We start from the raw sequence: 22,887 nt of genomic DNA on the forward strand, positions 1-22,887 counted from the left end.
TCTTCCTGAATAAGACCATGACGTCAAGGGAGGTGTTGCCATGATAAGCACAAGAACTGGATTTCAGTAAGGGGGGTGCTGGACTAAATCATCAGCTTTACTTTCTCTTCTGGAGTCACCTGGGTCCAGAGGCCAGATATGGATCAGGACAACTGGAGATGGCCCTGGATGTGAGGTAATCAGGGTGGAGTGACTTGCCCAAGGTCACACAGTTAGCAAATGTCAAGTGCCTGAGGCTGAATTTGAACTCTGGTCCTCCTGATTCTAAGGCCAGTGCTCTAACTACTACACTACCTGCCCCAATTCCTCATTTAAATACCTTGTAAACTGATTCTTCAATGGCATCACAATTTTTTTTAACCTTAGCATAGTTTTCCTCTACCATCTGGGTGCCTTTTCTATCTCTGTATTACCTTCGGTGATATTTCTATTTCTTCTATTAGCACAACTGGGACTACGGTCCCAGTGTTCAAATGTGGTGATCTACTGTCCCTGACAGAAAAAAACAATTTACCATTTTTAAAGTTATGGAACTCTTTTCCATTTTTTCTTTCATTTGTTGTCTTTGCAACAGACCAAGTGTGCTTTCTGAAGACTAGCCTGGTGAAACATTTGGTGTTGAAGTCATTGACTGTGGTGTCTCATGAAACAGTCCACTGGAAATGCTAGAATTATAATTTTGAAGTTATTAACATTATACTTCGAATTGCTTTGCAAACATTTGGAATTTTTTCTTAAGGAAGGACCTTAAATTCAATGCTATCTATCCTATAACATGTCATTTTTTAATATCAAAATCTCATAAACTGACTCTTCTACAACCTATGAAACAGATTAACTGAAAAGACTAGGGAAGTGGGGGGCAGCTGGGTAGTATAGAACAGTGGTCTTAGAGTCAGGAGGACCTGAGTTCAAACGCAACCTCAGACACTTAATTCTTCCTTAACTGTGTGCCCTTTGGCAAGTCACTTTACCCCACTGGCTTGCAAAAAAAAATTTAAAAAGACTAGGGAAAGGATCAGAGGGTGGTGTCCAATATACAGCTAACATTGACCTTGTGACATGAAGCTATCATCACATAAACCTTTAGTTTTCCCTATTCCAAAACCAAAGGCAACTTAAAGTCTAGGATGTGACATCCCAAGAAACATGCAAGACACAGAAAAACATAGAGGTAACAGGGAAAACCATCTAGTAACAGCAAATACCTAGAGACACATAGCTCCAGCTCCTCCATTTGACTTTTGAATTCTTTCTTCTAAGACAATTAGTTCCACCAACACAGCATTATGAGCTAACGTCTAACAAATACCAACTTAGAGGTTGGCTCTGCCTCTGATTTTATCTGTTTGCCGCAAGGCAGCCTCAAGATGAGAAGGAAGCTGGTGGGCCATGGTAGGGATATTGACTCCAGATGCTGCCTTCCAAGGCCAACAGTTCCAGGATTTTGTACTATTCCTGTTTTGGGCTGTAGGGGCCTTAGAAATCCTCTAATGAAGATCCTTTGTTTTACAGATGAGGAAACTGATAAACAGAAAGATCAAAGTGTTTTGCTCAAGGTTAGGCAGCTAGTGAGTCCCAGGTAATAGATTTGGACCCAGGCCTTCCAATCCTAAATCCAAGGTTTTATTTCCCAATGCTCTCAGGGTCATGTCTATCATGACAGCCCCAACCCAAAGAATCCTGGCACTGACATTCTTTATTTATACACAAAGTGACTAGGCATTGTTGCTGTTGTTCAGGCATGTCTGACTCTACCTGACCCCATAGACTTTGTCTGTGGGTTTTCTTGGTAAAGATACTGGAGTGGTTTGTTATTTCCTTTTTCCAGTATGTCCCCATTTCACAGATGAGGAACTAAGACAAACAGGAATTCAGTGACTTGTCCAAGGTCACACAAGTAACAGGTATCTGAGGCTGGAATCGAATTCAGTAATTCCTGACCCCAGGCCCAGTAGTCTAGCAATTCCTATCTAGGTATAGTAATAATTTAATAAATGATTATTTATTTATGATTGATTGATTGGAGATTTGCCTAGAACACTGAAAGGTTGTCACTTGATCACATACAATCAGTATGTGTTTGAGGCAGGCCTTAAACTTAGTTATTTCTGGCTTCACTATTCTACAATGCCTCAAATTTAACATTTTCATTTATTGGGGTGTATGTGTGTGTGTGTGTTTTTATAAATTGTTTCATATTTTTCAACTCCATTTCCTGGACAATAAAAGCAGATGAGCCTTACTATATAGTACCAGGGTGATAAACAGAATGGGAGAAGGGGTAATTTTCTCATTTAAGAATACCCATTGGGGCGGCTAGGTGGCGTAGTGGATAAAGCACCGGCCTTGGAGTCAGGAGTACATGGATTCAAATCTGGTCTCAGACACTTAATAATTACCTAGCTGTGTGGCCTTGGGCAAGCCACTTAACCCCATTTGCCTTGCAAAAACCTAAAAAAAAAAAGAATACCCAGATGCTAGTGTTGGTCTTTTCTGCCAGACTAATTTCTGGAGCTGCTGCCATTTACATAGACTTTCTTGTTCATAAACAGTGGAAGGCAGATGGGAAGGAGAATGTATCCAACCAACATTTTCTTGGATTTCTGTCTCTCCTGTCAATCAGAATCAGGTCACCCAATAATAGCATTTCAAATGTGGTATCATTTCTTCTGGTGTTGATGCTGATTAATAACTCAGTTGGCTATTGATATTGGTGGAAAAAAAGGGAGAAGTGATTTCCTAATACTATATTAATGTCCCCACAAATATTTTCAAGGTCTCATTTCTACAGTGTCTCTGCATTCAGTCTTACTTGAAACTTATCTACATACAATAAAAGTCTAATAATACAAAGTGAGCTTATATTATCAACCTGAATCCTGTCCCTTTGAAATTCTGAGTTTCAAATTATCTCCCTCTCTACAACTCCTCCTTACCTGTAGATAAATCAAACAACATGATATCAATCCTACTTGTAAAATTGTGTGAAATATTTCCATATTGAGGGGGAGCTAGGGGGCTATTAATTGGGGGAGGAGCACAGGCCCTGGAATCAGGAGTACCCGAGTTCAAATCTGACTTCAGACACTTAATAATTACCTAGCTGTGTGACCTTGGGCAAGTCACTTAACTCCACTGCCTTGCAACTCCCCCCCATCACTGAATTCAGAAAAGAAGGATATATTTTTATTGTTGGATTGGATTTTATTTTTAAATCTACAGATTTTGAATAATCAGTTGATGCTGGAACTAGAAGACACTTTCTAATTGGATTAGACATCATTTAGTTCAATTTTCTTGTTTTACAGAAGAGCAAATTGAGTCTTGGGTTGGGGTGAAGGCATTTACTGAAGGTCACAAAGCTAGTTAATGGAAGACAAAGGATTAGAATTCTAGTTCCCAGAATTTTTTGGGGGGTTGGTTTTTTGGTTTTTGCAAGGTAGTGGGGTTAAGTGACTTGCCCAAGTTGGGGTACTCTATCAACTGTTCCACATAGCTGCCTTCCCCACCCAGAATTTCAGTATGAGATTCTCTCCATCTCTCCATTTCAGCATTGCTTTTGCTAATCCGGGTCTGGGCTGTGCATTTTAAGCACAGATCCTTCCCTTCCCTCCCCCTGCCCCAATTAATAGGACCTCACTGTCCCAAATTTTGATTCATAAATGTTCCAGCCTAGGCCAGATGCAAAAGAGAGTTGTCAGATGACCAAATAATCAAGGACATAATAGTTAAGCTGTGTAAGCATTCCAATTCCAAATTGTAGAGTTAGAGAAGAAGAGATGTGGGCTGAAATCATTATAGCTGTTCCTCTGCCAATAGATAATGTTGTATTATTCCCAGATGCTAAAGAGTGTATCTATTGACTGATTCAAAAGGTCTGAGCTATAATTTCCAGAATGGGAAGGCATGGGTCATTTGTCCTCAATCTTAGCAGTCCCTTTCCAGAGATAATATGCTATATCCCTTATGTCATGAATTTCCCCTCATCTTCTGCCTTTTTGTGGGGGTACCTTGCACAAAACCATCCTAGGAAAAACTTTGAGGCTACAGCCATCATTATTCCATCTGTCCTTCTTTTGGGATATAAAAACCTTTCCTCTGAGAGACTCTATGGGTCAGTAATGCTTGAAGTAGTCCCCCATAGCCATGAAGGTGACTGAGGCAAGCTCTGTAAAGCACTTGGAGCTTGCTCAGACACTGAAGACATCAAAGTCACCCATTGAATCCAGGGCCATCACCAGTCCTCTTGAGCTTTGCCCCATCACTGAATTGTTTTGCTTTGCTTTGTTTTTTTGAAAGGCAGTGGGGTTAAGTGACTTGCCCAAGGCCACACAGCTAGGTAACCATTAAGTCCCTGAGGTCAGATTTGAACTCAGGTTCTCCTGACCCCAGGGCCAGTGCTCTATCCACTGTGCCAACTAGATGCCTCCTTATCACTGAATTTTAATGACTCTGGAAGAGAGAATGAGATTGAGGATATTGCATAACTATCTCACTTCAACTCACATGTCAATCAAGACATGACTCTGTGATGTCATTGGTCCTCTTTGAAAACAAAGGATGATTAACATAGACCTTTGACTGGAGAAAACCAAGGCTTGCTTTAGAGAAGGAAACTGGGCCACTGTATGGAATGGGGCTGTTTGAGCTAGTGGAAATGACTAGAAAAGGGATCTGATTTCTATCTGATCCCATAATTTTCTTCCATAAACACTTCTAGGTTTGTAAATAAACAGCTTGGGTCCATCACCTTTGGGCCTTTGTAATCTGAAGCCAAGACTTAACAGTTGGGACATCAGGCTAAATCATAGGTTTTAAAAAATCAGTTGAATCCAAGTGAAATCTAATTTATGAATCTTTGGTTTTTTTTTTGAGCCTTTGCAAGGCAATGGGGTTAAGTGGCTTGCCCAAGGCCACACAGCTAGGTAATTATTGAGTGTCTGAGGTCGGATTTGAACTCAGGTCCTCCTGACTCCAGGGCCGGTGCTCTATCCACTGTGCCACCTAGCTGCCTCTTGAATCCTTTTAATTAAGTATTTCTAGTAGACAAAGGAAAAGAAATCTGCTGAGAACAAATGAGATGAAAGCATCAGGCCCATGAGACAGTTTGTTCCTTCTACCTCTGCCAGACCCAGAATCCTTCTGCTTTCTCTTCTTGCTGAAGTTTCTTTGAAAGGGAACCTTTTATAAAAAGGAAAGAGAAGAAGACAATGAGGAGAGAGACAGGAAGGAGGAAGGAAGAGAAGGGAAACAGGAAAAAATAGAACTTAAATTAAAGGGCAAGAGGAAAAATGAAGAAAGGCTATTTTGCACTTCTTGAGTTCTTTTCACTAATTGTGCTTAAAATATAGGTACCCTGTTCCTGACTCTGTCAATATAGAGCCTGGTGGCCCACAAAGTGGGGAAAGCTATACTGTAAATCTGAGAGGTCATAGGTAAAGTACACCCCAAGAGGCCAGTGGTGATGGATGCTCTGTACCAAGACAGGGACAATGATTTCTGTGGCCTTCCCTCTTCTTTTAAGTGTGTCTGAGTCTGGAGGGCAGCTAGGTGGCTCAGTGCATAGAGTACCGGTCCTGGAGACAGGAGGACCTGAGTTCAATTCTGACCTCAGACACTCAATAATTACCTAGCTGTGTGGCCTTGGGCAAGCCACTTTAACCCCATTGCCTTGCAAAAACCAAAACCATAAAAAGTATGTCTAAGTCTGAACCTACAGCCTCCTGGTAGTACCTTTGTAATCATTAGAACATATACTCTCAGACTTCATTTTTATGTTTAGGATTAGATGATGATGATGATGATGTCTGTCCTTCATTCTCTTTTTTTTTTAGGTTTTTGCAAGGCAAATGGGGTTAAAGTGGCTTGCCCAAGGCCACACAGCTAGGTAATTATTAAGTGTCTGAGGTCGGATTTGAACCCAGGTACTCCTGACTCCAGGGCCGGTGCTCTATCCACTGCGCCACCTAGCCACCCCTTGTCCTTCATTCTCAAAGAAGATCATGACATCAGGGAGGTGATGCCATGACAAGCACATGAAATAGATTTGAGGGAGAGGGGGGCTGTGCTAAGACCCCAGTCTTACTTTCTCCTTCTGAGCCATCTGGATCTAGTAGCCAGATATGAGTCAGAATGACTAGAGATGGCCCTGGATGAGAAGTAATCAGAATTAAGTGACTTGCCCAAGGTCACAAAGCTAGTAAGTGGCAAGTGTTTGAAGGTGGATTTGAACTCTCATCCTCCTGATTTCAAGGATTCGACAGTGAAACGAGCACTGAGCATGTAGACAGAAGACCTGGGTTTGAGTCTCACATCAGCCTCTGAAGAGCTATGTGACCTTAATCAAAAGTGCTTAGCACTTATCAATATTTATTGATTATCTGAGTCTCAGGTTAACAATTTCTTCATGGTCACACAGAGTAAATGTCATTGACAGAAATGACAGAACTCATAAGTTCCTATGTCAAAGTCCAGTCCTTTCTCACTCAAACCCTAATATACATATTGCATTTGCTCATTTTTACTTTAAATAACTTTTTCATGTCATCAAAATCAAGAAGATTGTAAGACTATTTGTCAATCAGTTGATCTTTGCATTTATAAAGTATGATGAGGGGGTGGCTAGGTGGCACAGTGGATAGAGCACAGGCCCTGGAGTCAGGAGTACCTGAGTTCAAATCCGGCCTCAGACACTTAATAATTACCTAGCTGTGTGGCCTTGGGCAAGTCACTTAACCCCATTACCTTGCAAAAAAACCTAAAAAAATTAACAAAGTGTGAAGAGTATGAGGAGCCAGGAGCTGTCCTAAGTGCTGGTGATGCAAATATACAATCCTCAGGGCATTTCCCAACTCACAATTGGACTTGCAGGATAGGTTTCTAGAAAGTGGCAGCTACTTGATCTTTGGGTTCTAGGGGAAACCCTGAAAGGCTGTGTTTTTGGTACTGCTCTTTCAGAGATGGTATTAATGTGCTCCCCATTAACAATCAGCTAACTAGATTTCATTAGCTTTTAGAAAAAGTATTTTGCTATAGTTATGGCTATAGTAAGAACAGTTGGTACAAATAATTTCTGCAAAAAAATAGGATATATATTCTCCCACAAATAAACACCATGTCCATAGGGAGAGTGGGCTCAAACATCAAGAACAGTGATAGGGAGGTCCACATATAAGGATTGTTTGGTTGGTTCTTGTCCTTCACTTTCATAGAAGACTAAAATGATAGCACTATGTTAGAGATAAATGACAGTGTGTCCGACTGTGGCTGAGCAGACTAATACTAGCTCAGAATGCATTAGCACAGGTCAGGCACAAATAGTCCAGTGAACACTTAGGGTATTTTCTCTAAAGTTATGTATCTCATATTTCCTTTGAAATTCTGCCTTACTCAGAGTGCAGCACCCTCTCTAATGAGGACACAGCATGTAGGGAACATTCATGGTGAAGGACTACATCCCATCTCCTCTATCTGAAAATCTTTTCCTTCCTTCCTTCCTTCCTTCCTTCCTTCCTTCCTTCCTTCCTTCCTTCCTTCCTTCCTTCCTTCCTTCCTTCCTTCCTTCCTTCCTTCCTTCCTTCCTTCCCTCCTCCCTCCCTCCCTCCCTCCCCTCTTTCCTCCTTTTTATAGTTCTTTTTTAATTTTGAATTTAAATGAAAAATAAGAAAAGAAAAAATTGTCAAGCATACAACAGATCAGGAGAGGATTCAAAATATAAAGCAATACATTTCCATTTCAAGAAAACCTATATAATAAATATTACATTTTGTGTTCAAATTTGTTCATCTTTTGTTTTTGCTTCCTTGAGGCTTTCTTCTGCTCTCTTCTATGCTCTTTTTACTTTATCTCTCTTGGGCTATAATTAAGCATGGATATCTATCTAACTAACTGTGTGTGCATATATATATATATATACATATATATGTGTGTGTGCATGCACACACATACACATGTATAAAGGCATATATTTTAATGAATGTATATCTGTTGTATACATTCACACAAACCTGCATGTCCACACATACAAATGCACACATATTCATAGATATCTATAATATTCACACATGACACATGTAATTACATATATATGTAAGACCATACTCAGCTTATTTCTACTTCTCTGCTTCTCTGTTAGTGGATAGCGTCTTTTCTTTCTTAAGTCCAAGTCTTCCCATATTTCTCTAAATCCACAGCTAATCATTTTCTTCACCACAGCCATATTTCTACCTTATGCTATCTAATTTTAAATAGTTTAAACCAATATTGGAATAAGGTGTAGGTTCCCTAGTTTTCTTTTTTTAATTAATTCTATTTCAGTTTTAACTTATCTTTCATCTTTTCCTCTTTCATAGAGTTGTCGCCTTAGAATTTTCTCTCTGTTGGGCTTCTAAAATCCTAAGACAGCACTTTTCTTTGCCACGTTGGGCCATGTTTCCTAATCTTGATTTCCTTCAGTGACTATTGCTCTATGTTTATTTGTCCTTAACCAGGGGTGGGGAATCTCCAAGTCCACAGGCTGTATTGGTGTGGCAGTTGCTAAGACAACCATAGGCAGGACTCAAAAGTTAATAAATCTAGAAACTTTTCAGGGTGAATTAATTAAACATTTGGCCAAATATAGCTCCTGAATGTCCTTAAAAATATCCCAAACTAAACTACACCCAAAGGGCAACAAAAATGTGCATACCCTTTGACCCAGCAATACCACTACTGGGTCTATATCCTGAGGAGATGATGAAAAAGGGTAAAAACATTACTTGTACAAAAATATTTATAGCAGCCCTGTTTGTGGCGGCAAAGAATTGGAAATCAGGTAAATGTCCTTCAATTGGGGAATGGCTTAGCAAACTGTGGTCTATGTATGTCATGGAACACTATTGTTCTATTAGAAACCAGGAGGGACGGAATTTCAGGGAATCCTGGAGGGATCTGCATGAACTGATGCTGAGTGAGATAAACAGAACCAGAAAAACACTGTACACCCTAACAGCAACATGGGGGTGATGATCAACCTAGAAGGACTCACTCATTCCATCAGTGCAACAATCGGGAGCAAGTTTGGGCTGTCTGCAAAGGAGAGTGCCAGCTGTATCCAGATAAGGAGCTGTGGAGTTTGAACCAAGTGCAAGGACTATTCCCTTTAATTTAGAAAAAAACAGATATCTTATTGTCTGATCTTGTTACCTCTTAGACTTCTTGTCTCTTCTCTAAGGATATGATTTCTCTCTCATCACACCCAATTTGGATCAAGTACAACATGGAAACAAAGTAATGACTGACAGAGTGCTTTCTGTGGGGGGTGGGGGGAGGGAAGTAACATTGAGGGGAAAATTGTAAAACTCAATATCTTTAATAAAAATAAATTTAAAAAATATCACAAACTGGAAAGATTTAATGGGGACATATCATATTGTATCTTGATTTTGGACTTTATGCTGAAGTCAATGGAAGATGATGAAGATTTTTGAGTAGGAAGCTGACATGATCAGACTGTGTTTTTTAGGATCATGTGGAACAGATTGGAGGGTAGTTAGGTGACTAATTAGAGTGCTGCTGGATCTGAGGGTTGGGAAGATTCATCTTCATGAGTTCAAATCTGGCCTTAGACTTATTAGCTATGTGACTTGGGCAAGTCACTTCACCCTGTTTGCCTCAATTCCTCATCTGTAAAATGAACTGGAGAAGGAAACGACAAACCATTCCAGTATCTATTCTTAGAACACCCCAAATGGGGTTCCAAAACGTTGGACATGATTCAAATGACCAAATAATGACAAAGAATGGATCAGAGATAAGATCATAGAACCAAGGAATCTAATTATTAGGGGGATATTTCAGTAGTCAAATGTTCCTAGAGTCATCCATTTAGGGCTGGAAAGGGTCTTAGACTCCAGTTAGAAACACTTCCTTATTTTACAGATCAAGAAATTGAGATCCAGGAAGGTTGGGTGATTGGCCTTGGGTCACACAGGAGGAAATGCTAAAAGATTAAAATTCAGGTCTTCTGTTTTCAAATCCAGAGTTCCCCCCAAATCACCCAAACTAGTAGCCCCAGACCTGTTGACAAGAGTTTGGACTCAATTGGGAGAAGGGAAATTGGTAAGGATGGGATAGGCTTGAGATGCATTAGGAAGAACTGACAGGATTTGGTGACTGATAAGCCAATATGGTGGGGAAAGAGAAAGAGATAAAGGGAGAAGTCAAAGATAATGAAACCCCAGAGCTTGTCCTGCAGATTAGTTTATGACCACTAGAGAGCAACACTGCTCCATTTGGATGAAAAACAATTTCTAGAATTGACCAAAACTAATCAGGATTGTTATGAGGACTGATCTATTGAAGCCAGCAAGAGTAGCCTGTTATTATTTAGAATGCCTGATCCTCAGGGTTGAGGGAAAACTTGGATCACCTCTTAATAGTTGGGAACAGGGCCTTGGATAGCAAAATGAAGGAGTAAGCTGGCAAACAGAAGCAGAGAAGGGAGCTATGGTGAGGCCAGGCCATTAGGGGAGGAGGAGAGATTGGAGGGAAGAGGAAATAACTGCCTGTAAAGAAAAACAAAGCTTCCACATGAGCAAATGGAAGATAGCCCCAAAGGACTGAAGAATGGAAAAGACAGTAGACCATTTCTGTGTGTTTCTGGTCCCTGTGATTGGATAGTCAGGACTGCAGGAGTCCCCAACTCAGGCTCTGTCCATCAAAGAGGGGTCTGTTATGAGATCGGTGGTCACTGCATGGATGGGCTTGTGCAGCAATCCTGTCACTCCCTACTTAACAACACATTACATATATGGCGATACAAGGTTGGACACATGGTAATTATGGTATAATAAACGCTTGTTTGTTGATTTCATGGATTATCTGATTCAACCCTCAAAATAAACATGTGAGGTTAGTATTGTATTCATATTATTTTGATTTCACATGTGGATGTTGACACTAGGGAATTTAAGTGACTTGCCCAAGGTCACACAGCTAGTAATTACCAGAAACAGGAAATGATGAACAAACATTTAATAAGTGTCTACTGTGTGCCAACCACCAGGAATACAAAGAGACTCTTGTCCTAGCTCTTGAGGTTAACATTCTATTGGAGGGATAAATAAATAAAAAAGCAAATTAACCAGTAAGCACATATGAAGTAATTTCAGCAAGGGGGAACTACAGCTGGGAGGATCAGGAGGGTCCTGTGATAGAAGTAGCCCTTAACCTGAATTTTGAAGGAAGCTTGGAATTCCAAGGAGCTGGGGTAAGGAGGGAGTATATTCCAAGTAACAGACAGCCTATGTAATTGTAAAAAAGATGGGGAATAGAATGTAATGTTCAAAAAATCACTAGACCAATTTGATTGTTACTTAAGAGTTTGTGAGAGAGAATCCTTGCCAAAGAGTTTGTATTTGATTCTACAGACAATTGGGAGCTACTGGAATTTCCTGAGGAGAGGAGGGTGATGTGTTCAGATTTGTGATTTTGGAATTTCATTTTGGTCAAGGTGTGGAAAGGTGAGAAATCAGAGGGAGGGGCAACAATTAAGAGGTTCTTACATTAGCCTAAAGGGGCAACTAGATGGTCTTGGAGTCAGGAGGAGGAAGAGTTCAAATTTGTTCTCAGACACTTGACACATATTAGCTGTGTGACCTTGGGCAAGTCACTTAACCCTGATTGCCTCCCATTCAAGGACATCTCCAGTCACTGGACCCAGATGGTTCTGGAGGAAAAAGTGAGGCTGGTGATTTGGAACAGTACCCCCTCACTCAAATCCAAATATGGCATCACCACCACCATGGTCTTCTTCAAGAATGAAGGACAAACATCATAATCGTCTTCATCATCATTATCATCATATTTCTCTAGGAAAGAGGTGATGAAGAGAAGAAGTAAGGTGGTAGAAAGGAGGTAAGATACACAAGACACAGTCTGGAAGAAAAATTGACAAATCGATTGAATATATAGTGGGTGAGGGAGAATAGAGAAGATGGATGCACAAATTTAGTGATTGAAAGTATAGTGACCTGATTGACAGAAATTGGAAATGAAGAAGAGGGGTGAGTTTGGGCAAATGATGAGTTGTATTTTGGGCATGTGAGTTTGAGATATCCAGTTCAAAATGTCTGATAGGCCTCTGGTGATGGTAGAATGGTGCCCAAGCTATAGATGAGGATTGGAAGTCATCTATATAGAGATAATAAATGACCCAGCAAAGGAGAATGAGACAAACCAGAGAGATAAGCAGTAGAGGAACCAAGGGAAAGCAAGGTCATGAAAACCTAGAGAGGAAAGAGGATTCAGGAAGAAAAATAATGTCCCACATTGTAGAAAGATCAAGAAGGATGAGAACTGAGAAAGGCCAGGAAATATGGCCATGGAAAGCACCACCAGGTGGCCTCTTTTAGTAAAGTAAGATCTTTGACTAAGCTGAGGAGAGAGAACTATGAATAGGGATGTTTTCTTGCTTGTGCTTGGTTTTTGACTAAGAAAAGGAGGGTTGGAGGGTGTGATACTAGAGGCAACAGGAAGCCTTTGGAGTTTATTCAGATACTAGAGGCAATAGGGAGCCTTTGGACTTTATTCAGAAAAGGGATGATAGCTCTGGTCTTTCACTGCTACTGAAGCTGCTATATTGATTTTGACAAGAAGATAACCTATAAGGGGAAGAAAAAGAGCAGGTCATTCAGAGAAGGAGGGTAGTTTGACCAAGGAATAAGAAGGTTCATTTTACTCACAGGGTGAGAATAGTAGAAGCCCAGATACTGGAGGAGGAGAAGAGGTTCTTGATGTATTTTGATAAACCGGAATGACCTTAGGTTTACTACCTAATACATCACAGTGGAGTGGTTAGAGGGCTTAGGAAAGAAGCTTTGGCTTCACATCCTGTTTCACACATTTACTTAATGTATGATTTTGGGTAAATCATTTTACCTTTCCTACACTCAATTTCTCCATCTGTAAGATGGGGAAAAATACTTGGTAATTACAGAGGAAGTATTAGCACCCTCTAGGTCAGGAAAAACACTGTTAAAAACCTGCTCCTGACCTACTGACTGTATGCCTGTGGGAAATGCATTTATTCTAATAACTGACCCAGGTAACTATGAATGTGAGTTGCAGGGCAGTGGGTGATCTGTTGAGGGCTTTTCGTCACAAAGGAGTTCCTTCAAATATGTTCAGGAATATGCTCCAAGGAAATCATGATAAAAGAGAAATTCCAATTGTTCCTCCCTCTTTTGGCTTTGTAAGACTCAAATGAAATAATTATGTAAAGAATTGTATAGACTATTCTATAGAGAGGGTAGTATATTCTTTCAAAGAAACAATGAACAACCATTTGTTAAGTCATCTATTGTGAGTCAGCCAGCATGCTAGAGACCCTGCCCTCAGGGAGCTTACATTTTTTTTGGTAGAGATAATGGAGACAAAAATAAATCTGGGGCACAATTTGTAGGGAGCAGACATGTTTCATATAGAAGGGGTCATGAGTAGAGTTTTGAAGGAAACAAAGGATTTTATGAGGTAGAGGTTAAGTGGGAATATATTCCAGGTGTGGGGAGCAGTCAATATAGAAAAATATCATGTCAGCTACAATTATATATTTTTTTACTATTATAGTCTTTTGGGGGGGGGGAGTAGGGTAATGGGGTTAAGTGACTTGACCAAGGTCACACAACTAGGTCATTATTAAGTGTCTGAGGCCAGATTTGCACTCAGGTCCTCCTGATTCCAGGGCTAGTACTCTATTCTCTGTGTCACCTAGCTGCCCCTACTATTATAATTCTTAACTGCACAAAAAGTCATTTAAAGTTCCTGCACCTCAATTTTCTTTTCTGTCAAATGAGCCGTTTGGTTTAGGTAATATTTGGAGATTCCATTCAGACCTAAGTTTAAGATTCTTTGATTCTGACTTTAACGTTCAGTGAGCCCGTTTGTTGAAGGCCAGTCAAATATCTACCTTACTACTCTTCCTACCCTGCTCTCACTTTTTGATAATTTACTGCACAGTCTGTTTAAACACAATAGACAAAAAGGAAATGCCTCTCATTTATTGAGATTGGCTCCCACCCTTTGTCTTGCCTCTTCTCTCTTTAGTCCTATGATTTGACCTAATTTCTACCTGTGTTTGGGTAATTTTTTGACCCTCTAGCATTGACTTTGTATATATTCTATGTGGATGATGGCATGTAGTAGAAAGGATGCTGGGATTTGGAGTCAGGAGAACCCTAGACTTTCATTTTAGTGGCTATATTATCCTAGGCAAGTCACTTAACTTCTGTGAGCCCCAATTTGCTAACCAACAACATTATCCCAATCCCTCAGGTTCAAAACTTAGATGTTGTCCTTGATTCCTTATTATCTGTTATCCACTCACCATCTTCATCTCCCTATCCAATTTGCTGGTAAGACCTATTGATTTCACATTTGCAATATCTCTAGCCCCCCCCCCCCTCTCCCCTGCCATGTTCCCAGTCTGGTACAATCCCTCATCACCTCATTCCTGGATTATTAGATTAGCCTGTTTTGGGGAGTGGGGGAGAGTCTTCCTGTCTCAAATCTCTCCTCAGTCTAATGATTAGATTCTAATGTATCCTCCATCCAGTCATCAGAGTGATTTTCCTTAAGTGTAGGTCTAACCATATCATCCCTCTTCTGAATAAATTACAGTGGCTCCCTATTGCCTCTAGTATCAAATACAAAAATGCTCTTTTTGGCATTCAAAGCACCCCTTAACCTAACCTCCCTCCTAGTCTTTTTATACTTTAATCCTCACATATACACTTCCTTCCAGAGACCCTGTCTGCTATTCCAAGAATCATCTCCTTCTTTAACTCTGTCTACTGGATTATCTAACTTCCTTCAAATCTCAACTAAAATTTATCCTCTATGGGAAGCTTTTCCTAGCCTCTTGCCATTCTAGGATTAATTATTTCCTATTTTTCCTGTATATAGTTGTCTATATTTACTTGTTTCTTTCATTAGACTAAGATCTTTGAGGGTAAGGTCTGTCTCTTCCCTCTTTCCCCCCTGGATATGTGGCTGTACCTTGCTATCTTCATCAACTGAATGATAGAAATCAGAATTACAAATGACCTGAGCCATGATCTAGCCAGGCTGGTTTTGGAAAAAGAAACACCCATGATAACATATGCACTCAATAAGTGGTCCTACAGCTTCTGTTTCACATTCTCTAATGAGGAGGAAGCTGCCGTTTCCTGAAGCCATCAATTCCACTTTTGGTCAACTCTTGTTGTTAGGAAATGTTTCCCGTTGTCATATCAACATTTCCTTCTTTGCACCAGCCATTTATTGCCAAAGAATCTAAGTCCATCCTTCTTCCAAGTGATGACTTTTCAGGATCTTGATCCACAACTATCATGTCACCCTTAAATCTTTTTTTCTCAAGGCAAAAGAGTGTTGAGCTCCTCCAACTGGTCATCAAGGCCTTTTACTGCTCTGCCTTCTACCAGATGCTCTTTGATTTTTAACACCTTTTAAAACTATGGTGCCCCAAAGGGAACATAGAGTTTCATTATGGCAGAGGGCAAATATGACTTCCTTTTAGTTTCTTCACCTCTGAAATGGGGGTGAGGGATGGGACCAGATGATTTCTAAGCTCTGAAATGTGTGACCCTTGAAAGATCTCTGCTCTCAAACATTGTCATTTTTTCCTCCAATTCCAAAATTCTGTGTGTCTTTCCTTAGGGGGGATAGTGTCCTCCCACCGATGCTATGAGTAGAAAGTATAGGCTTCTTCCTCTTTCCTTAGGTTTTTCTGCCTTCAGCCTTTCACTTCAACTGGTTTCAATGACACCAGATGTGAATCATATTTCATTGCTCACTTCTATTAAACAAAACGGGACTTCCTCTTGTTCTCTCTTTGATAATAGTCTTGATTCTTTTCTTCTAAAAGTTACCCATTTACTATCTGGTAGAAAGAACAAACTCTCTGACGTGCCAGACTTTTTATTTTATTTTATTTTTTTAGGGTTTTTTTGCAAGGCAATGGGGTTAAGTGGCTTACCCAAGGCCACAAGGCTAGGTAATTATGAGGCCGGATTTGAACTCAGGTGCTCCTGACTCCAAGGCCAGTACTCTATCCACTGTGCCACCTAGCCTCCCCCATGCCAGACTTTAAAAGACTTTTCTTACAGTTGCCCAGCTTTAAGCATGGGCAGCATAACAAACAATCAAGACTGCACAGTCTGCCATTAACTTTTGCTGTTTGTGAGAACAAATCCCAACACCTGTAATAGTTTTGGAAAGAAACTGATTAGGTCATTTAGTAGAGGAGAGAGCTGGAAAGAAGGGGTAGCTACCTCCCCAAGTTTACATCATACAGAATTTTGACAAAGGTTTCTGCAATGAATCACCTGAAAGGATCCCAAAACACGGGCCTGGGTGAACCAAAAACAAGAATATTTTGGTTGACTCCAGGACCTGGGGGAACTCAAAATTCCTACAGTCCTAGATAGTCACTGAGGTCAGGTAAGAATCTGGGTGCAAAGAACCTCTCATCTCATAAACTTGGATTTAAGCAGTATATTAATTAAGTTTTTTGAGCAATAGAATAATGTATTCTTTTGATACTAATTCTAGGCATGTGGTCAAATCGACTGACTAAGCTATTCGGGTCTTAATTTTCTTATATGCAAAATGGAGAGATTGAGTTAAATGATCCCAAAGGTCTCTTCTGTCTCTAGCAAACAATTAGATTGGTTTTATTTGGCTCCCAAGAGCAGAACTAGAAGTAATGGGTAGAAGCAACAGGGAAGGTGATTTTGATAAGATGTAAGGAAACCTTTCTAATCATTTGAGTTGGTCCAAAGTAGAATGGAAACCATCAGAAAATGGAACGTTTCTCCATCACCAGAGGGTTTTGATCAGTCAGATGTGACATTTATAAATAACTGATCATACTTACTTTTTTGGCTATAATGTTACACTTTTGATGAAAAGTATCTAAATATTTTAATTAATAAATGTGTAATTTGTTAACTAAAAATTAAATCTTTTAAAATATTTTAAGAACCCTTAGGGCATGAGTTATTAACCTGGTATATGTGAAGTTGATTTTCAAAAATATTTTTACAACTTTATTTAAAATTCATCAGTTTCTGGGAAGTTTGAGACTGGTAGATTGTTTGAGTTTGGGATGCTGAGCTGTATTGGATTAAAGTCAACTGAGTTGCTGAACTACATTTGGCACTATGGCAAATCCCCCAGAAGGAGAGAAGTAGTATGGTGGCATGAGGCTGCCCAAGAAAAAGCAAACAGGGCTCACAATGGGAAAAGGACTAGTCTTTTGCCCAGTATTAGTAAGGGTAGACTCATGAGTGTTTTTACTTTGAACCACAGTGATATAGGGAAACCCATTCTCAAATATGAATGAATAAATGTATGGATGGGTGAATGAATAAATAAAAACATTATTCTGAGAAGGGGTCCACAGGCATCCAACAAATTGCCAAAAAAAACTGTTGCATGGAAAAGTTTAAAAATCCTTGCCTTGAGGTTTAAAAAATGAGTACTACTATTTTTATAATATTATGTTCACTTCCTGTTAAGCATTTTCTTTAGTTCCCCAAATACTGTTATTTCACAGTTGTGTGCCTTCTGGATTTCATGCAGATGTTAGATATTTTATCCTATCCTTTGTTATAGTTAATACCTAACCCAAACTAGCATTAGCTCTCCTCCTAATTTCAAATATTGGCAGCTCAAGGTTGGCCCTAGTAAAGTTCAAAGCATCTTTGAAGTCCCTCCTGGGAGAAGTCCATGAGTGATTCTTGGTTCAAACCGTTTGTATCAGTTTTAGGACTCCTGCCTCAGGAAGCAAGTGTTTGATATTTACTTGTTCTCAGTCTTGGTCTGTTGAACAACCTCATCAAAATTCCTCTTTACCACCATCATTCTCCATTGGTTGCCAGAGCTGTGCCCCTAGCCATCCGTGCATATCTTCATGTCTATTGACCACTACTTCCTATGCCTTCTTCCTTACTGAAACCTGATGCCTGTGCAGGCCACTTCCCCCTATTACTGTCATCATAATCAGTTGATAATCTATTTCCAATCTGAGTCAGATTTTTTCATATTTCTGACTCCAAATGGAGATGAAACAAGTTACTCTCTCCCTCCTTTGCCCTTTGCGGATTACCATAACTGTTGGGTCTAACTGGCTAATTTTAATTTCAACCTCTCTAACACTTGACCATTCCAAATGTTCTAGGTTGGACTCGTAGAGAGAAGACGTCAGATTGAAGTTTCTGGTGGTTGTTTTAATATCTTCATATTTTAAGTATTGCATGAGTCAGAGCTAGGTTTCTCATGCCCTATTGTTTTCTCTGATTCCCTTTTCTCTGATGTCCACAATGTGTAATGATTATCATGGTTCATGTTACATAGTAGGCACAAGTGTTTATTGTGCCTTAGACTGACTCTTAGAGTAGAGGGTCTTAAATCATTTTTCGTGTCATAGATTCCCTTTGTCTAGGGAAGTCTTCAGAATTCAACTCAAAATAATGCTTTTAGATGCAAGTAATGGGAGTCTCTCTACATGGAGGATAGTAGGGAGTTGTTTCTGGGGGAATTGTGATGATGTAGAAAGGAAATGCTTTGAAGAGATGGAACCATAGGTATTCTGTAAATTCAAATTGCAATAAGAGGGCAAGGAGTTGCTGGTTGACTAGAGGGTTATTCAAAAGGGCTTAACAGCTTCAGTTTTTGTATCGGTACTCTTGGAGGAACATGGCAACTAGTGTCTCCTCTGACTCTATGACTTTCAAAGGTTCAGAGGGTTCCTCAGCATCCTGCCATTATAGAGTCTGGATTTTGTGGCCAACACAGCATTGATTCCCTGAGGAAGAAGTCACCTATGATAATGACCTTTAGGACACTAGTCAAACAAAGTCTGAGTCACAGGTTCACCTAGCAGTCATGGAGCATTTGGACATGAATTTAGTGAGATGAATGCTATGTGGGAATGAACTGTTTTGAATCTACCTCCCCCCTTCCCCCACCTCCCCCTTTCCCCACCTCCCCCTTTCCCCACCTCCCCCCTTCCCCCACCTCCCTACAAAGGCCAAGTTAGTTATTTGGAAAGCCATGACTCCAGGCATTGGAAGGTAAAGCATGATTGCATGGTTGATCTTGCTTTATCTTTGAAGTAAATATCTCTTTATACAAGTTAATCTGATGTGAAGTGGAGCTGGGATGCCGGCTACTGGGTCCCCTAACAGTGAGGCAGAGAACACAATTTAGGAGAGCTCCATCCAAACAAACACAAACCCTTCTGGGTCCCCTGTGGAATCCTGAAGAATAATGAAGCTAGCCCAGCCCAGAAATAATGGAACCAGAAGACACAAGCTATATGAATGTAATAAGATACTTAATATTACAAAGGAAACCAATCATATGGAAATAGTTATCAAAATATTTTTTGGAAATCACAGACTCCAGGTTAAGAACTACCATCTAGAGAAACTACTACTTATGCCACTTGGGACTTACCATGGATGATGTTATAATCATTGATTAAAATGATTTTACAATCATTCTTTCTCATCCCCAACTGACAAATGACTAGAGGATATGAACAGATAAATTTTTGATGGAAAAAAATCAAAACTATATATAGTAATATGAAAAAATGCTCTAAGTCATTATTGATTAGAGAAATACAAATTAAACCAATTTTGACATATCATCTCACACTTATCCAATTTGCTAAAATAATAGAATGGGAAAGATGACAAATATTGGAGAAGATATGCAAAAACTGGGGCACTAATATACTCATTTTTTTAGGTTTGTTTGTTTGTTTTTTTTTTTTTTGCAAGGCAATGGGGTTAAGTGGCTTGCCCAAGGCCACACAGCTAGGTAATTATTAAATGTCTGAGGCTGGATTTGAACTCAGGTACTCCTGACTCCAGGTTCGGTGCTCTATCCACTGTACCACCTAGACACCCCACTAATATATTCTTTTTTTTTAGGTTTTTTTTTTAGGTTTCTGCAAGGCACATGGTGTTGTTGCCCAAGCTGCCTCCACTAATATACTCTTGATGGAATTGTGAACTGATCCAACTATTTTGGAGAACAATCTGGAATTATGTCCAAAGAATTATTCAACTGTGTATACTCTCTGATACAATACCAATACTAGGTCTATTTCCCAAACTGGAGTGGTGGGGTGGCAGGGGAAGAACTTAATCATTCAAAAATATTGACAGAAACTCTTAGTTGGCAAAGAACTGGAAATTGAGGGGATGCTTATCAGTTTGGAAATGGCTAAACAAGTTGTGGTATGATAGTGATGGAATATGATTGTGTTGCAAGAAATAATGAGTAAGATTGATTTTATTTTATTTTTTAATTAATTAATTTTTCTGTTTATATGTAATGATAGTTTTCAACATTCATTTTTGCAGTTTTCTCTCTCTCCCTGCCCTAAGATAATGAAGATAAGGTTGATTTTAGATAAACGTGGAAAGATTGACATGAGGAAAACCAAGAGAACATTGAACACAGTAATAGCAATATTGTTCAAAAAAAATAACTGAACTAATAAATCAACTACAAAGGACTGTTGAAGAAGAAAGAACTGTTTACTTCCAGAGAAAGAACTGATAAATAGGGCTGTGTGTGTCTGTATGTGGGTGAAATGATGACTTTCTCTAGGTGTGGTGTGGAGAGGGAGGGAAGGAGGGATATAGATCAAAACTTAAAATGTAACAAGAAATAAATAAAACTAACTTTTAAACTCATCCACAGCTAAAGCTTTTGTAGTAAAGATACTGTCTTCTTTATTTTAATACTTTATGAAAGGATGAATGAATTTGTTTCACTCTGCCTAGGACAGTGCTACTGCTCTGAAGAATAATGGTTTTTCTCTACTTTTTCAAATGTATATGAGTATATTTAAGCCTGTTATTTATGCTGATTCATTCTAGGAGGCAATCTTTCCTTCCAACATAGAAAAACAGGTAAAACCCACTGGGACTTTGAGCAATATATGTAACATCCTTCTCAGCATTCTTCTCTAGCTATGTGGTGTAGTACATATAATGTTGGACGTAATCTTTCAGATGTAAAGGGTTTTGGGCTTACTGTGGTATTTGGCGATATGGTTAGTACCTAATTTCTGCCAAACTGCTTTACAGTTCATGTCAAATAGAGAATCCTTTTCCTCCACGTTAGGTTTTTATTTTACCATTTTTATTCTGATTGTCTCAAATGCTACAATGACATTTGAACTGACAATTTGCAACTTCTTTAACTTTTTAAATTTTAACTTCTTTAAGCAAATCAGAGATCGTGTTTCATTCAGAGGCAAATAGTTTGAACAAAGGAAAAAAAGAGAAATCAAAGAGCAAGGCCTGGAAACTAAGTCTTTAAATTTATTTTTATCAGATACATTTAAAATCAGATGATGTATATGCTACTTGTAAGAGGAAAATAAATTTTAAAAAATCACATTTGTTGTGATGAAATAATTTGCCAGAAATACCCAAATGAATAGATTATTACCTCTTATTAATCTCACATTGATCTTTCCCAATTAAAGCCTACACAATTATAATCAGGAGTATTAATAATAAACTAGAAATGAATTCCATAAAAGCTGCCTTTCAGTAGATTTAACAAAAAAACAAAAAAAAGACAACTAAAAAAAACTGAACACCTGGTCAAGAGAGTTCTTGGGTTTTAAATCACCCTGAAACTAAATTTTAAAAAAAAAAAGATAAAAAGAGAACTTCATTTAAACAATCATTTCAGAGTGACAAAGAGCAGTAGAACCACAGGTTTCATTAAAAGTCTCCAATTGCTTTCTCACAAGTCTTGCAGTTGCAAGAGCTTTCCATTTGCCCAATTGTGCCTCTTTGAAGGTCATGGAGGGCTCACCCCCACCAACTCATAGCTGCCAGTTCCAAGTCAATGCCTGCTGTTTTCTCTCCAGAGCCTGAATCCAATGCCCCACTTTATAGTTGGAGCTTTGGGTGAAACAGGATGGAGGCCACATGGCATAGATGGCAGTTGTGATGGCTAGTTCTTTGAACCTTCATTTTTGGTACAGGAGGTAGGTGCTTTGGTTTCCTCATATCCCCTTTCAAATATGAAAGAAAATAAATTCTATATTTTTTTCATGAAACATTGGAAATAAAGTAGAAATTATTTTTTCATAGAGAAAACTTTGGTACAATACATTTTTAGTAAAATAAAAGTGTTCAGTGTTTAGCAAAATATAGTCAAATTAATCAGCAAGAACTTTCTGATGTTGTTTGCCCGTAGTTTCATTCTCAGTATAGTTTTCAAAGAGATGCTCCTGTATTAATGCCTCTAGCGCTTTGGATTTGATTAAGAACAGAACTGAGAATCCTGATTCACAGAGATCAATTGTTATAAACTGAAATAAAGTCTTATGGATACATTTAGTAAGAAGAGAATATGTTTCTTCAAGGATATACACCCCAAACCATGTCATAATTGATTTGGAATTAATCAGGAATTTTTAGCCATTACAGAGATTTTGAAAAAAAATATTTATTTAAAGCAATGGGGTTAGGAGCAACTTGCCCAAGGTCAGACAGCTAGGCAATTATTAAGTGTCTGAGGTCAGATTTGAGCTCAGGTTCTTCTGTCTCCAGGTTAGGTGCTCTATCCATTGCTCCACCTAGCTGCCCCCCATTAAAGAGATTCTTAGCTAGATTTTTATTTTATCATCACTGATCTTTTTTCTAGATCAAATGTGGAAAAGGTTCCCTATGAATGGACTGAATTCTCTCCTTACTTCTGTCTGAGTCTCTCTTCATTTAAAATAGAGTTCAAGCTCTATCTTCTGGATGAAGGCATTCCCGATCCTCAGTTGTTAGTGGTTTTGTGTGTGTGTGTCTTTGTGTG

This window comes from Macrotis lagotis, chromosome 2 (genome assembly GCF_037893015.1).
Source record: "Macrotis lagotis isolate mMagLag1 chromosome 2, bilby.v1.9.chrom.fasta, whole genome shotgun sequence".
Lineage (NCBI taxonomy): Eukaryota > Metazoa > Chordata > Mammalia > Peramelemorphia > Peramelidae > Macrotis > Macrotis lagotis.